Genomic DNA, 15593 nt, shown 5'->3' on the forward strand with positions numbered 1-15593 from the left:
TTTTGTTTTGTTTTGTTTTGTTTTGTTTTCTGCACAATGTTTCTCTGTGTAGCTCTGGTTGTCCAGGAATTCCCTCTGTGGAACAGGCAGGTCTCAAACTCACTGAGATCCAGCTGCCTCTGTCTCCTGAGAGCTGAGTTTAAGGGCACACCACTATGTCCAGGGGCCAGGTTTTTTGTTTGTTTGTTTGACTTAGAGGGAAGGAACACTTGTGATTGTGTGGTCTGCTGTTGAGTGGCAAGTCTTCTGAAGTCAAGGGGCACAATGAACCTTTGAAATTTTCTCTTGTCCTTGGTTAATGCCTCTTGGCAGCTGATAATCAAGAATTTCAACATAGTTAGCAACATTTGCTGTGAAGTTTGCTAACACAGAACAATATTCCTTTTACAACATCATTTTCAAATAGTGGTTAAAAATAGAAATGAACCATGTATGTGTAAGTTCTAAGCGTGTATGCTTCGAGTGTGACTTTACTCCTTCCCCAGATATTTTCTGAGAATATCACAAACTACATTTTTCTTTTAAGATTTCTTTATTTACTTTATGTATATGAGTTCACTGTAGCTGTCTACAGACACACCAGAAGAGGGCATCAGATCCCTTTACAGATGGTTGTAAGCCACCATGTGGTTGCTGGGAATTGAACTCAGGACCTCAGGAAGAGCAGTCAGTGCTTTTAACTGCTGAGCCATCTCTCCAGCCTGATAAAACGTTTTTTTGAAAGTTAAAAAGTAGTCACTACTCTTGCTACACTAGTGATCTCATAAGATGGAACTCCTAGTACCCATCGGTAACTACCCATTACCCTATTGCCTCCAAAAAGAAAAATTCTTTATAAAATAGAATTTATCTCTTTGGGCTGTGGTGGCACAGGCCTTTAATACCAACTCTCTGGAGACAGAGATAGGCAGATCTCTAAATTGAAGGCCAGAATGGTCTACACAACCTGTTCTAAGCAGTGAGTTCCAAGATAGCCAGAGCTTCACAGAGAAACCCTGTCTTAAAAAGCCAAAATATACATAATTTATTTATTTTGTTTTCTTAGTACAGAGTTTCTAGTATATCCCCCTATCTTAGAAACTTGTTTTGTAGGCCAGACCAGGCTACCTCTGGCTCCTCAGTGCTGGGATTGAAGGCATTTGCCACCACCACCCAGCTCTAAAAAGGAAGGTCATTTTGCAACTCTTTAAGATATAACTTCAAGCCGGGCAGTGGTGGTGGTGGTGCATGCCTTTCATCCCAGCATTTGGGAGGCAGAGGCAGGTGGATTTCTGAGTTCGAGGCCAGCAACCCTGTCTCGAAAAACCAAAAAGAAAAGAAAAGAAAAAGTTAAGCCGGGCAGTGGTGGTTGTCCTGGAACTCAGTCTGTAGACCAGGCTGGCCTCGAACTCAGCCTGCCTCTGCCTCCCAACTGCTGGGATTAAAGGCATGCACCACCACCGCCCCTGCCCTGAAGTAATTATTTTTAAAAAGTCACCACTGAACTGTCTCTCCAGCCCCATGGTTTTTTGTTTTGGTTTTGTTGTTTTGGAGACAAGATCTCTCTATGTAGCTCTAGCTAGCCCGGAACTCACTCCAGGGAGACCATCCTGGCTTTGAACAGCCTTCAACTTGTCTCTGCTTCCTTAGTGATGGGATTACAGGCCTGTGACACTGCATCCTGCCTTATGGTAGGGTCTGTGCCCTTGAAGTGGTCTGGGTAGATATTCCCTTTTTAATGCCTAGGACAAGAAGTTTGCTTCCTCCTTCTGCTCTCTTCTGCTCTCTTCTGCCAAATGCTGGCAATAAGACTTTCTGCGAAGTTCTCCTTCTCCTCCTCCTCACTTAGGGAGGCCTGAAGAGTTTGGGAACTTTCTATCAAAGCGGCCTGGAAAGCCAGTGGGGTGGGGCGAAGACAGAGGTTGCTGGCCGCTGGGCTCGGTGGCAGTGAAGCACCTGGAGCGCTAGCCCTGGGTCTGTGGTTCTAGCTTCGTGAGTTCTCACACTGACCGCAGAGCTCTCTTCTGCTGAGTCTGACACAAGACTTTCCGCTCATTGAGGCTGTGAGAGATAAGGAGCTTGCTTCTTTATTTTGATTCTCTCCCCTCCCCCCTAACACACACACCCTGTTTCTAAGACAGACTTCCTTGTAAACGTCCTTAGGTTGTGTATTAAAGGCTTGGCCAGGCAAGTTTGAGAAAGATCAGTTTCCTAGTTTAGTGTCTTTTTTGTTTGTTTCCCCACACAGTTTCTCTGTGTAGCCTTGACTGGTCCTAGAACTTGCTCTAACAACCAGAGTAGCTTTGAACTCAGAGATCTGCCTGCCTCTACCTTCTAAGTGTTGGGATTAAAGCAGTCTGTTACCATGCAGGGCTTCTAAGTCAATATTGTGTGTTTGGTCTTTATTATTTTTAAGTTTATTTATTTATTTGTAAGAATTTTTATTTTATTCACATTAGTATTCTGCCTGCATAAATGTCTGATGCTCTGGAATGTGGGAGATGTCAGATGCCCTGGAACTGGAGTTACAGACAGTTGTGAGCTTCAATATGGATGCTGGGAATTGAACCAGAGTCCTTTTGAAGAATAGCCAGTGCGCTTAACCATTGAGCCCCCTATTTTTTTATTTTTATTTATTTATTTATTTATTTACTTTGGTTTTTCGAGACAGGTTTTCTCTGTATAGCCCTGGCTGTTCTGGAGCTCACTCTGTAGACCAGGCTGGCCTAGAACTCAGAAATCCGCCTGCCTCTGCCTCCCAAGTGCTAGGATTAAAGGCGAGTACCACCACCGCCTGGCTTTTTTATTTTTTATTTTTTTATTTTTTATTTTTTTCAAGACAGGGTTTCTCTGTGTAGCCCTGGCTGTCCTGGAACTCACTCTGTAGACCAGGCTGGCCTGGAACTCAGAAATCTGCCTCCCAAGTGCTGGGATTAAAGGCGTGCGCCGCTGCCGCCGCCGCCACCACTACCACCAAGCTATTTTTTATTTTTTTAAGAAAGAATTTCGGGCTGGCGATATGGCTCAGCGGGTAAGAGCATTGACTGCTCTTCTTGAAGGTCCTGAGTTCAGATCCCAGCAACCACATGGTGGCTCACAAACATCTGTAATGAGATCTGATGCCCTCTTCTGGAGTGTCTGAAGACATCTACAGTGCACTTACATATAATAAATAAATAAATCTTTAAAAAAAAGAAAAAAGAAAGAAAGAATTTCACTGTGTAATCCTGCCTGGCCTAGAACAGGCTGTCATCAGGTCGGCCTGACTGCCTCCTGAGTTCTAGAATTAAATATGTGAGTTACTATGCCCAGCTCATTTGTCCTTTGGACAGATATATTTTTTAAGATTTATTTATTTTATTTATATGAGTACACTGTAGCTTTCTTCAGACACACCAGAAGAGGAAGTGTTAGAGCTCTTTAAAAAATGGGGGGAAGGACCCCACACTCAGGGCTCGGGAACAACGACCCCAAACACCACCAAGACATGCACTTGATGCAATCAGCAAGAGGTTCTTTTATTCAGCGCTGGGGTGAGACTCATATCCCTCAAAGGGGTAGAGGAGTCTGGCCCCAAGCAAACATTTAAACAGGTTTTTATACCCACACAGTTGCTAGGGGAAACTAAGGCAGGGGAAAGTACGGGGTAGTCTCTGAATGGTGCTGGCTTGTGCTAGGGTTCAGAATCAGGTTAGCCACCTGGCAATTGTTTGCTACCTCATTTTTCTTTTTTCCTGCCAAGCCGCTCTGGTCTCTAAGCTCTGGGGGCTGGTCTCCCATTCTTCTATGTCCTGGGAGCTGGTCTCCCATTCTTCTATGTTCTGGGAGCTGGTTTCTCATTTTTCTAAATCTTGGGAGCTAGTCTCCCATTGAGTTCAACTAATGGCTAAGTTCCCACAGTACAGTTTGAAAATTTTAACCTCTCAGAGGGCACCAGATCTCATTACAGATGGCTGTGGTTGCTGGGAACTGAACCTCTGGAAGAGCAGTCATGCTCTGAACCACTGAACCGTCTTTCCAGCCCTTGGATAGATATCGTAAATATGCCATACTCAGGATCAAGTAGAAAAACAAAAGATCATCTGTGTACAGGGGCTGGAGAGACGGCTCAGTGGTTAGGAGAAATTGGTACTTTTCCTGTTACTCCAGCTGAAGGGAATCTGACACCCTTTACTGGCCTCTACTAGACCAGCACCAACAAGGCCTATATACATGCAAAACATCGATACACATTAAATTGAAATAAACAAATCTTTTTTTAAAATCTGAGAAGAATCTGTAATTTTTGGGTGGGGATAATGGTGGTGGTGGTGGCAGCGTTGGCGTCGGCGGCAGTGGCTGCCCGCGTGTGTTGTGTGATTGCTGGGCCAGGGCCTGCATAGAGAAGCCAGAAGACAATTTTCCAGTTTGTGCTGTCCTTCCACTGAGGGTTCCAGGCTCAAACTCTGGTTACTAGGCTCTCAAAACAAGCTCGTCTACCCACTGAACCATCTTACTCTTCTTCTGTTGAGTTTCATTATGTAGCTTAGGCTGGCCTAGAACTCACAGACAACGTGGTCAGCACGGGTTATCTACCACCCGCCCCCCACCCCCAATAAGAACAATCAAAGTCTAGCTCTAAGGATACTTTATTCATATCAGTATCAGGTGGTTTGCCTGGCCAAAGTCTTTCTGCTACCATACCTCCCCCTTCTGCGTTTGGAAGAACTACAGGGCGACTGTTCCCCTGACCCCTGGTGGCCAGCTCTAGCCACATGACCTGAAATTGGCTGATCAACAGTGGCTGCTGGTCAAGACTTTGCTCAAAGACAAAGAATGAATTGCAGTGCTGGCGACAGCTGCAGCTGCCGCTTCTGGCTCGACCTACCCTTGGGCTTCCTGGTTTTCGAATCCTGTTGCTGTTCAGGACTCCCCAAATCCTTCTAATAAAGCTCCCTTTGCTTATATTGCAACAGTGTCAATGCTTGTACTTATAACAAATGAATATATTTAATTTTTTTTTTTCCCAGACGAGGTTTCTCTGTGTAGTCCTGGCTGTCCTGGTTGAGAACATACCTTAGACTGTAATATCATCTCAGCAGGGTGAGGTGGGTGGTTCAGAACTTGGGAGGTTGGGGCTACCGAGCAAGTCTCAGGCTAGGCAGAGCTACCTAAAAGACCTCCTTTCAAAAAACATAAACTAAAACAACAGAAAGTGGAACGAAATAGATCAGGTTGCACTAAATGGCACATGGCTGTAAATGCAAGACTGGACTAGTGAAGGAGTTTTAGACTAGAAGAGGGCATCAGATCTCATTATGGATGGTTGTGAGCCGCCATGTGGTTGCTGGGATCTGAACTCAGACCTTCAAGAAGAGCAGTCAGTGCTCTTAACCAGTTAAAGGCATATGTAGTTCAGGGTCAACCTGGGCTACATGAAACCTCATTCCAGAACAACCAAAACAGGCTGGGCAGATGATAGCTCAGTGGCTAAGAGCACTTTTTGCTCTTGCAAAGGACCAGGGTTCAGATTCCAGCACCCACATGGTTGCTCAAAATCATCATTAACTCCAGTTTTAGGGGGCCCCATGCCTGCTTCTGGCCTCCATAGGCACCAGTCACACGATAGTGTACATATACACATGCCAGCAAAATACTCATTCACATAAAATAAAAATAGCTTTAAAAAAAAATCTTTAAACAATGTGACTGGAGAAATGGCTCAGTGTTTAAGACAACTTGTTGCTCTTTCAAAGAACCAGTTTCACTTCTGTGAGCCCACATGGCAGCTGACAACGGTTTGGTTTGTAACTTTAGTTTCAGGGGATTTGATGGCCTCAGCCAGCACTAGGCATACATGTGGTGCATAGACATACATGCAGGCAAAACATACATACACATAAAATAATTTATTTTTATTTTTAATTTATTTTTTTTGCTTTTTTAAAATTTTTTTTTTAAGATTTATTTATTATTATAAATGAATACACAGAAGACTGTATCAGATTTCATCATGGGTGGTTGCAAGCCACCATGTGGTTGCTGGGATCTGAACTCATGACCTTCGGAAGAGCAGTCAGTGCTCCTACCTGCTGAGCCATCTCACCAGCCCCTTTTTTTTTTTTTTTTTGCTTTTTGAGACAGGGTTTCTTTGTATAGCCTTGGCTCTCCTGGAACTAAAACCAGGCTAGCTTCAAACTCATGGAGGAGATCTGTTTGCCTCTGCCTCTAGGAGTGCTAGAATTAAAGTTGTCATAGGCTGCCTCTGATGCTGATCCTGACATACCATCACTTGGCTACTTTGCTGTGTAGGCATACTACATCTAAGTTACTTAGAAAGAGACTGCTGTGGGGTATCCACCAGAGAAGACTAACGACCAGGACACAGGTTTTAAGTCTTTTCTAGCTGGGTGGTGGTGGGAACCTCTTTAATCCCAGCACTTGGGAGGCAGAGGCGGTTGGATCTCTGAGTTGAAGTACACTTAGTCTACAGAGTGAGTTCCAGGACAGCCAGGATTATACAGAGAAACCCTGTCTCGAAAAACAAAACAAAACAAGAAAGAATGTATACCCATATACATTAAATAAATAAATAAATAAATCTTTTTTATTTTTATTTTTTGGTTTTTCAGACACATCAGAAGAGGGCATCAGATCACATTACAGATGGTTGTAAGCCACCATGTGGTTGCTGGGACTTGAACTCAGGACCTCTGGAAGAACAGTCATTGCTCTTAACCACTGAGCTATTTCTCCAGCCCAAATAAATCTTAGAAAGGAAGAAAGAAGAAAGAAAGAAAGAAAGAAAAAGAGAGAGAGAGAAAGAAAGGATGAAAGAAAGTCTTTATTAGCCAGCTAGTGACTACCCAGGGTGTTCAAGATCCCAGTATAGCCCTGACACTTTCTCAGGGAGAGATTTTAAGCACAAAAACCATCTCTTGGGTTGACATACTTCACTTAACAAGAGCAGTCAGAACTACAGCAAGATTAAAACGTTTACAAGCTTTCCCAGAATTATGGGCCTTGATGGATTCCGTTTGTTTTAGTTTTGGCGGGGGGTAGAGTCTATTTGCCAAGTTTTATGGTCTGAATGGTGCTACCATCATGGAATAAGTTGTGCTAAGGTCTGGGGTCCTCCTAAGGTTAGAGGGTCTGTTATAATACTGTCTGAAAGTAGAAAAGTATTCAGGTGTACCCGAAATTAAACCACAGCATATAAAACTCCAACAGTCTGCACAACAAACTGTCCATATTAGGTCGTGATTCTGTAAGGGATTTTCTCGCTGTCTCTCTAAAACCAAAGCACTAGGAAGATAGACTTCATTCAGGTGACTTTACAATATGTTATCAAAGCCCTCATTGACAGGGCTTAATGGGGTCTACAGCACTGAGGACACACAGGCAGGCAGATCTCTGTAAGCTAGAGTGACCAACCTGGTTCGGAGTTCAAGCCCAGCCTAGACTACACACACTAAGATCTGGTCTCAGAGCAAGATAAAATATCTCCAGTCAGGGCCTGGACAGATTGCTCGGTGATTAAGAGTACTTGTTCTTGTGGAGGGTTCAGGTGAGTCCTAGCATCCATACGGCATTTTACAACTATCTCAGTTCCAAGGGATCAGACACCTTCTGCTGACCGATGTAAGCATCAGGCACCCCCATGGTGCCTATTCAGACATGAAGGCAAAATACTCCTACACACAAAATAAAATAATCTAAAACAAGGAAATCCATTTATAACCCTTCATGCATGTCTTTGATTCTGGATGGAGGAAGGTGGGTCTTTGTGAGTTCCAGACCAGCCTGGCTGTACATAGTGAGTTCCAGGTCAGACAGGAAAATCAGTCTCAAAACAAAGAATTAGCCAGGCAGTGGTGGCACATGCCTTTAATCCCAGCACTTGGGAAGCAGAGGCAGGCAGATTTCTGAGTTCGAGGCTAGCCTGGTCTATAGAGTGAGTTCCAGGACAGCCAGGGCTATACAGAAAAACCCTGTCTCAGAAAAAAAAAAAAAGAAAGAAAGAAAGAAAGAAACAAAACAAAACAAACAAACAAACAACAACAACAACAACAACAAAAATACTCCACAAAGAATTTAAAAAAAGAAAAGAAAAGAAAAGAAAAAAATAAGGTAAACAATCAAACAAAAGAAACCAACCCAAAATGCCAAGGTCAGGTTAGGATCAGGCTTCTGGGGCACGTGCTCTGCTTTGTTTTATTGAGTTTCTCTGTGTAGCCCTGGCTGTCCTGGAACTCACTCTGTAGACCAGGCTGGCCTCGCCCTCTGCCTCCCTAGGGCTGGGATTAAAGGCCTGTGTCACCAGTCTGGCATCTGGTGTAGGTTCTATCAGAACTGACAGTGTACACTCACTACTTGTATTCAAAATCATCACAAATAACTTAATCTACAGGACAGCCAGGGCTATACAGAGAAACCCTGTCTTGAAAAACCAAAAACAAAGCAGAAAAAAACAAACAAACAAAAAAACCCAACAAACAAACAATTCCCACTGGAATTTCTTAATTTTTTTTGTTCTTGTTGTTTAGGTAGGAGGGCTTGAATCCAGGTTCTCCTGTATGCCAGGATTGTGCTCTACTACTGATCTACATTTCCACGTCTGTTTTGAAAAAAAACTTTAAAGTGTTTTAAGGGTTGGGAAAGTGGCTGATCAGATAAAGGAACTCACTACTGAGCCTGAAGACCTGAGTTCAATCTCTAGGATCCTAATGCCTGGAGGGAAAAAAGCTGATTCCCTGGAAGTCCTCTGACCTCCACACGTGAAGTAGGCTATGCCTCTTACATGTCTTCCATATATATTTTTTTAAACTTCTTTTGTATGTTTGCATGCATACATGTCCTGGCGTTCTTGTGGAAGGCGGGGTAGATTCTCTGGAGTCAGACCTCTCCTTTTCCTTTTCTTGTTTTGGGGCTCGAACTCAGGTCACCAGGCTTTTCAAGGTACATGCCCTTTGTCTTAGGGTTTCTATGGCTGTGAGGAAACACCATGACCAAAAAACAAGTTGGGGGAGGAAAGGGTTTATTTGGATTATACTTCCACATCTCATCCCATCATTAGAGAAAGTTAGGAGGGAACTCAAGCAGGGCTGGAGCCTGGAGCAGGAACTGATACAGAAGCCACAGGGCGTGCTTATGACTGGCTTGCTTCCCACCAATGCAGGGATGGCACTACCCACCATGGGCTGGACCCTCCCCTATTGATTACTAATTGAGAAAATGCCTTACAGCCGGAATTCTCGGAGGCATTTCATTTCCTCAAAGTCTGGTTCCTTCCTCTCTGATGCTTGTGTCAAGTTGACACACAAAACCAGTCAGTATACCTTTACTGGGTGAGCCATCTTGCTAGCCCTGTTTTTACTTATTGTTTACTTACTTATGTATTTATTAATTTAAGATAATGGCATACTATATAGTGTTGGGTGGCCTGGAATTTTTTGTGTGGCTGAGGCTGGTCTCAAACTCTCAGAGATCTACCTGCCTGTGGAGTGCTGGGATTAAAGCCCTGTGCCACAATGCCCAAATTACCTTTTATTTTGGGAAAAGGTATCTATCATTAAATTGCCCAGTTGACTTGGCCTTTTGAGTATCTAGGAGGACAAAGCTGAACCTGCTAGGCCTGGCCTCACAGTGTCATTTCACTGGTAATTAATTTATTATGCTAGAGCAGGGCCTAAACATTGAAGTAGTATATATATGTGTGTGTGTGTGTGTGTGTGTGTGTGTGTGTGTGTGTGTGTGTGCATACACACACATATATATCAACTAATTTATCTTTTTTGTATTGCTAAGAGGTACAAATCCATCCATGTTCCTTTATGTTTAATTTGATATTAAAATCTTGTAGACTAGTAGAGCACTTCTAGGTAAGGTAGACAAGGAGAATCTTACTGGGATTTGAAACTGAGACTAGTAACATTAGGTCAGCCTTATAATCCCTACCGCTTAAAAAAGTGCCACCCATGCTGGGCAGTGGTGACACATGCTTTTAATCCCAGCACTTGGGAGGCAGAGGCAGGTGGATTTCTGAGTTCGAGGCCATCCTGGTCTACAGAGTGAGTTCCAGGACAGCCAGGGCTATACAGAAAAACCCTGTCTTGAAAAAAAAAAATGTACTTAAGAGAAAAAAAGAAAAATGAACCAAAAAAAAGTGCCAGCCTTATTAAAAAAAAAAATAATAAAAGCTAGGAAAGCATGAGAGCATGAGCCTGAAAGACATGAGGATACCCAAATATACAAATAAAAAACTTTAAAGCAGCCGGACAGTGGTGGCACACACCTTTAATCCCAGCACTTGGGAGGCAGAAGCAGGTGGATTTCTGAGTTCGAGGCCAGCCTGGTCTACAGAGTGAGTTTCTGGACAGCCAGGGCTACACAGAGAAACCCTGTCCCAAAAAAACAAAACAAAACAAAACAACAACAACAAAAACAAACAAAAGAAAAGAAAAGAGAAACTGACAGAAAAGAGCTGGGCCTGGTTGCTCCTGATAGGAAGTCCAGCCATTGGGAGGCCAAGGGACAGCCTGTGCTCTGGAGACATTGTTTAAAAAAGAAAGGGGTCAGGGTGGTGTCCTGTGATTCACACTGTGAAGAATTCCTGATAACAAAACAACCCGGCCTCCAGAGCCAGCTTGCTGAAAACTGTGCCTGTAGAGGGTTTGGAAGGATGCAGGTCTCTGAGCTGGTTTCTCTTGGGTTCTCTAAAGAGCCCATCTGTGTGTCAGATCTAGGATCCTGATAAAAGATAAACTTTGAATGGTATAGTTAACAAAGCCCTATTCTCCACCTGGGGAAGGGCTAAGAATGTTAATGCATAGCGTCTTAGATTGCTCCATTTTACTGTAACTACTTACTTAACTTAGTATTTCTACCAATGTGCTTTTTTTGTGTGTGTTTTGTGTTTTTGTTTTGTTTTGACTTTTTTGAGAGAAGGTATCTCTACATAGCCCCAGCTGTCCTAGAATTTACTATGTATGGGATTAAAGGAGTCACCACACCTGGGCTCTACTAACGAAATTTTTAAAATGCTTTGGTTTATAGCTTCCTTTGTTTTGTTTCTATAAAACTTCACAAAACTACTTCCATAAAGTAGGGTAATTTAAATTTGTAGTTTTCCATGGTATGATAATTTACACTTTGGTTCCACAAACCATCTTTTAATCCTTTTGATTGGAGAGCTATGCTTTTGTGTGGACATGACTTTAATCTCAGTATGTCAGGGGCAGGAATGTGGATCACTGTGAGTTCAAGACTAACCTTGTCTATGCACTGAGTTCCAGAGTAGCCAAGGCTACATATTGAGACTGTTTCAAAAGAAAAAGAAAAGAAAAGAAAAAAGAGCAGAAAGTGTGGTTAGATGAGCAAAGGCATAGGATGCAGTCGGGTAAGTTGATTAACGAGTTAAGTTAGTGTAGGGACATGATGTGAATAGACTTAAAATTTAAGAAGTGCAAGTTTGGTTGTTTCCAGTGTCAAATCAAGTCATGATCGCCTCAGTTAAATAGCAATTTTACCACCTCTCCTTGTCACTTGCGAAGTTCCACTGGGAAAACCTCTCTTTTGTTGTGGCAGCATCTTGGACCCTGCTCCCTAGAGACAAAATACGGCTCTTTTTCTTTCAGCCCCCGTTGGAATCCTTTTCTAGGGTTGAGAGTAAAGGCAGAGGTGAGAAGGTTCAGGTGAGGACTTGAAAGGGGCAGAGCAGAGGGCAGACTGGATGTGTGAGAACGAGAAAGCGTGGCGATAATCGATCCTGAAGACTTAGCTCTTCCTTCATCTGGAGAAGGAACAAGTCGTTTTGATAAGCTCTTGCGTGTGAAGAGCGGATTGGAAGAGGGAAAGTAATGAGCTGTAAAGACTACGGTCTTCGTGGAGAGTGGTGACAGACGGCGTAGAGGGAAGTGAGTGACTTCCAGACGCATTCCGGAGGAGAATTAAGAGAGTAGATGGGCAGCACCCAGGCCGCTGCTGCTGCTGCTGGTGACCTCAGCAGTCACGGGCGAGAGCGGACTAGGTGTTCCCGCGTCAGGGCGGTGGGCGTGGCCTGCTCGCGCTGTCGTCCTGGTGATCGGGTGGGGCGGGGCCCGAGGCGGGGCCGTCAGGCGGCTGCGTCACTCGGTGGTGGAGATGGTGCGTGTGTGTGGGGGGCGGGGGATACGCTGGGCGCGTCCCCGGGGTCACGTGGTGCGCAGCGCGCACAGTCCTTCTGTCGGTTGGTCTGGAGCGGCGCAGCAGGAGCGGGGCCGTGAGGTGAGCTCGTGGCGAGCCGCGGCGACGCGATGGCAGCTGGTTGGGGCCGTGTCCGGGGCAGGCCCCGTGCCGCGCGCGCGCTAGGCGGGGCGGGACCGGCGACAGGCGCCCCGGCCACTGCGGGACCCTGGCTCAGTCCTGTTCCCCGACTGGCCCCCGGATCACCCAAGCCCCGGAGGGAGGCCCGGGGACCGCTGCTGAGAGCGTGGCGGGCGTGCGAGCGCCGCCCAATCACTGCGGCTACCCGCGGGAATGACGGCCGCCCCGGCCAATCAGTGGGGCCCGAGGGGGCTGGGCCGCGAGGTGCGGGCCCGGGGCGCGGAACGGGGCAGTGGGGGTGGGGAGGGGTGCCGAGGCTGCACCCCCTTCCCCCCTGGCTTAGCCCGCGAGATATGGGGAGGCCTAAGCTGCTGCCTCTGCTGCGGGGACGGGTTTTCGTGTAGTGCCTTTCTTACGCTGATCTGAGACGCACACCCTTTCCTGAAGACCCTGTATATGGGAGTGTCCCCTTTCTCTGTAGTTTGGAAAATCTGGGCGTCCCTCCCCTTCCTTGAGCTCTAATCTTGGGATTTTTCTCTCAATTTCTAACCGTTCCTAAAAACGGACTGAAGTCATTCTTTTCTTTGCTCCCCATACTGAGGGAACACTCCCATATTCAAACCTAATTAACAGTTCTCTCTTTCCAGTTTGGGGTTCAGTCCGTTAATAGGTTCCTCAGAAATCAGGTCACTAACCAAAGTTATAGAATACTTTATTATATCCCACAACTCCTAGGAGGAATTCTTTCCAGGCCTCAGATATGGTATGTTTTCAGAAGTTAGGGAATTTGGGGGGGAGGGAGTCAGTTCTTTTTTTCTTAGTCCTTCAGTCTGGAATGCTCATCCCTTTCAAGTTCTTCTCCAATTCCTGATGCTTCTGGCCCATAGTTTTCAGTTTGGCCTATAAGGGAGTTCACTGACTTGTCCTTAAGTCTGTCCTTGGGGCTGCACTTTTTCATGTGTTCACCAAGGTAACTTGTTCCTCGGGGTGGGGGGACTTGTTTTCTGCTTAGAGCATCTTTGCTTTCTGTGTCCCTTTAAGGTTTGAGATGCACCCTTGGGGTGCAGCAAGTGCTTCTGCACACACCTTTCTCCTGAATCCTTTCATTCCTAGCTGTGGTGCATCCCCCACCCACCCATTTTCCCACTGCTTCCTTTTTGTTTGCCCCTAGTTGTGCCACAACATGCATGTGGTGATCACAGGACAAGTTGCAGAAAGTTTTTCCTTTGCTTCTAGTTTATGGGTCTTGGGGATCAAACGCAGATGGTCATTCTTGACTTCAAGTGCTGAGCCATCAGGAAAACTGTGTATCCGTCTTGGAACTTACTATGCAGTCCTGTTGGGTATGATCCTCCTGCCTTGGTGCCCTGTCCTCTGTCCTCTCCCCTCCCCTCCCCCCTCCTTTCTGTCTGTCTTCTTTCTCCCTTTCTGTCTCTGTCTGTCTGTCTGTCTCTCTCTTTCTTTTAAAGAAGTTTCTTTTCTTCTTCTTCTTTTTTTTTTTGGTTTTTCAAGACAGGGTTTCTCTGTGTAGCCCTGGCTGTCCTGGAACTCACTCTGTAGACTAGGCTGGCCTCGAACTCAGAAATCCGCCTGCCTCTGTCTCCCAAGTGCTGGGATTAAAGGTGTGTGCCACCACCGCCCGGCAGATTTACTTATTATATGTAAGTATACTATAGCTGTCTTCAGACACACCAGAAAAGGGCATCAGATCTCATTACAGATGGTTATAAGCCACCATGTGCTGGGATTTGAACTCAGGACCTTTGGAAGAGCAGTCAGTGCTCTTAACCACTGAGCCATCTCTTCAGCCCTCTCTTTCTCTTTCTTTTCCTTTCTAGCTTTCCTGCCATCAAGATCCTTTGGGTCTTCAGTTTCCTTCCTTCTTTGGAACCACATTCCCTTTATGTGCTCTTCCTGGCTCTTGGGTCTTCCTTCCTCTGTTGAGTGCATATCTGCACTTAGTCTGCGGCCTCTTCCCCCCCTTCCCGCCCCCAGGCAGTTCTTATAGTTACTCCACCCTGAGCCTTTCGTCCCTGATTGGATACCCTTTTGTGCACTTGGCTTTCTTTTGTTGGTTGTGAGATATTGTTCAGGTTATCCTGGAACTTTGTAGGTAGCTTAGGTTGGCTTTGAACCCCTGCCTCTGCCTTACAAGTGCTAGGGTACAGGTAAGAAGTTCCATGCCTGGTTCACATGATTTTTTATATGTAGTTTATTTTTCTGCAAACAGGAATTCTTTTGGTTCACAGTCTGTCCAAACATTTTTCTAGTTTCTGGTTCCTGTTGGGCAGTGTTCTGTTTATCTAGACCAGGACTCCTGACTTGTTCTGGAGTCAAAATGGAAAGGAATTCCCTAGCAATTTTTGGTTATTCTTGGAACTATGAATCCTCTGGTGCTTTACTTTCTGTGAGTCTCTGGTGAAGCCCTCTGTAGTTTTTGTGTGTCTGGTCTCAGTAATTGCGGCAGGAGGATTGTTGCAAATTTGAGGACTGCCTGGTCTACAGGATGAGTTCTAGGCTAGCTAGATCCAAATCTCAAGATTGTTTGTCCAGATCTCAAACAATCTGCTTAGTTGGTTCTAAGGCTCTTAGGTTCTGTTCCTTCTCACACGTCCTCTTTCCCCTCTTTTCCTTTTTTACATTTTTGCTTATTTTTATTTTTTGAGTCAGGATTTCTCTGTGTAGCCCTGGCACCCTAGCTGTCTTAGAACTAGCTCTGTAGACCAGGCTGGCCTCAAACTCTAACAGAGATCCAGCTTTCTCTGCCTTCTGAGTGCTGAGATTAAAGGCATTTCCACTACTGCTGACTGACTCCTTTTAATCTCCCTGTTCTCTGGGTGAGGGCTTCAGAGACTTTTCTAGTAATGTATGCTTTCTAGAACATAAATGACCCTCCATTGTTTTTTTTTTTTTTTTTAAATATGAGTACACTCTAGCTCTCTGCAGATGCACCAGAAGAGGGAATCAGATCTCATCTCCTTACAGATGGTTGTGAGCCACCATGTGGTTACTGGGAATTGAACTCAGGACCTTTGGAAGAGCAGTCAGTGCTCTTAACTTCTGAGCCATCTCTCCAGCCCCCCATTAGTTCTTTTGATCAGGAAAAGAAGTCATTTGGGCTGAAAGATGTGGCACAGTGATGGAGTACTTGGCCTAGCAAGTGTAGAGGGCCTGGCTTGATCCTCAGTATGAAAAACAGTGTGTTGCAGCCAGGTGTGGTGGAGCACAACTTTGATCTCAGCACTTAGGAGACAGGCAGGTGGGATTTCTGTGACTTCCTGGTCAGCCAGGGCTACATAGAGAAACCCTGTCTCAAAAAACAAACATCAAAA

The 15593-nt window shown here is 45.1% G+C and overlaps 1 protein-coding gene across 1 annotated transcript in view; it reads left to right on the top strand.

Annotated features, from left to right (window-relative positions):
• Positions 1-12061: 12061 nt before the first annotated feature.
• The window catches only part of Phf20 (PHD finger protein 20), a gene marked incomplete at its 3' end in the record, with an annotated part of 110630 nt that continues 107098 nt past the window's right edge, over positions 12062-15593 (top strand). The window contains exon 1 of the mRNA XM_031373273.1: positions 12062-12222. The remainder of the gene's footprint in view (positions 12223-15593) is intronic.

This window comes from Mastomys coucha, unplaced genomic scaffold, assembly GCF_008632895.1.
Source record: "Mastomys coucha isolate ucsf_1 unplaced genomic scaffold, UCSF_Mcou_1 pScaffold15, whole genome shotgun sequence".
Lineage (NCBI taxonomy): Eukaryota > Metazoa > Chordata > Mammalia > Rodentia > Muridae > Mastomys > Mastomys coucha.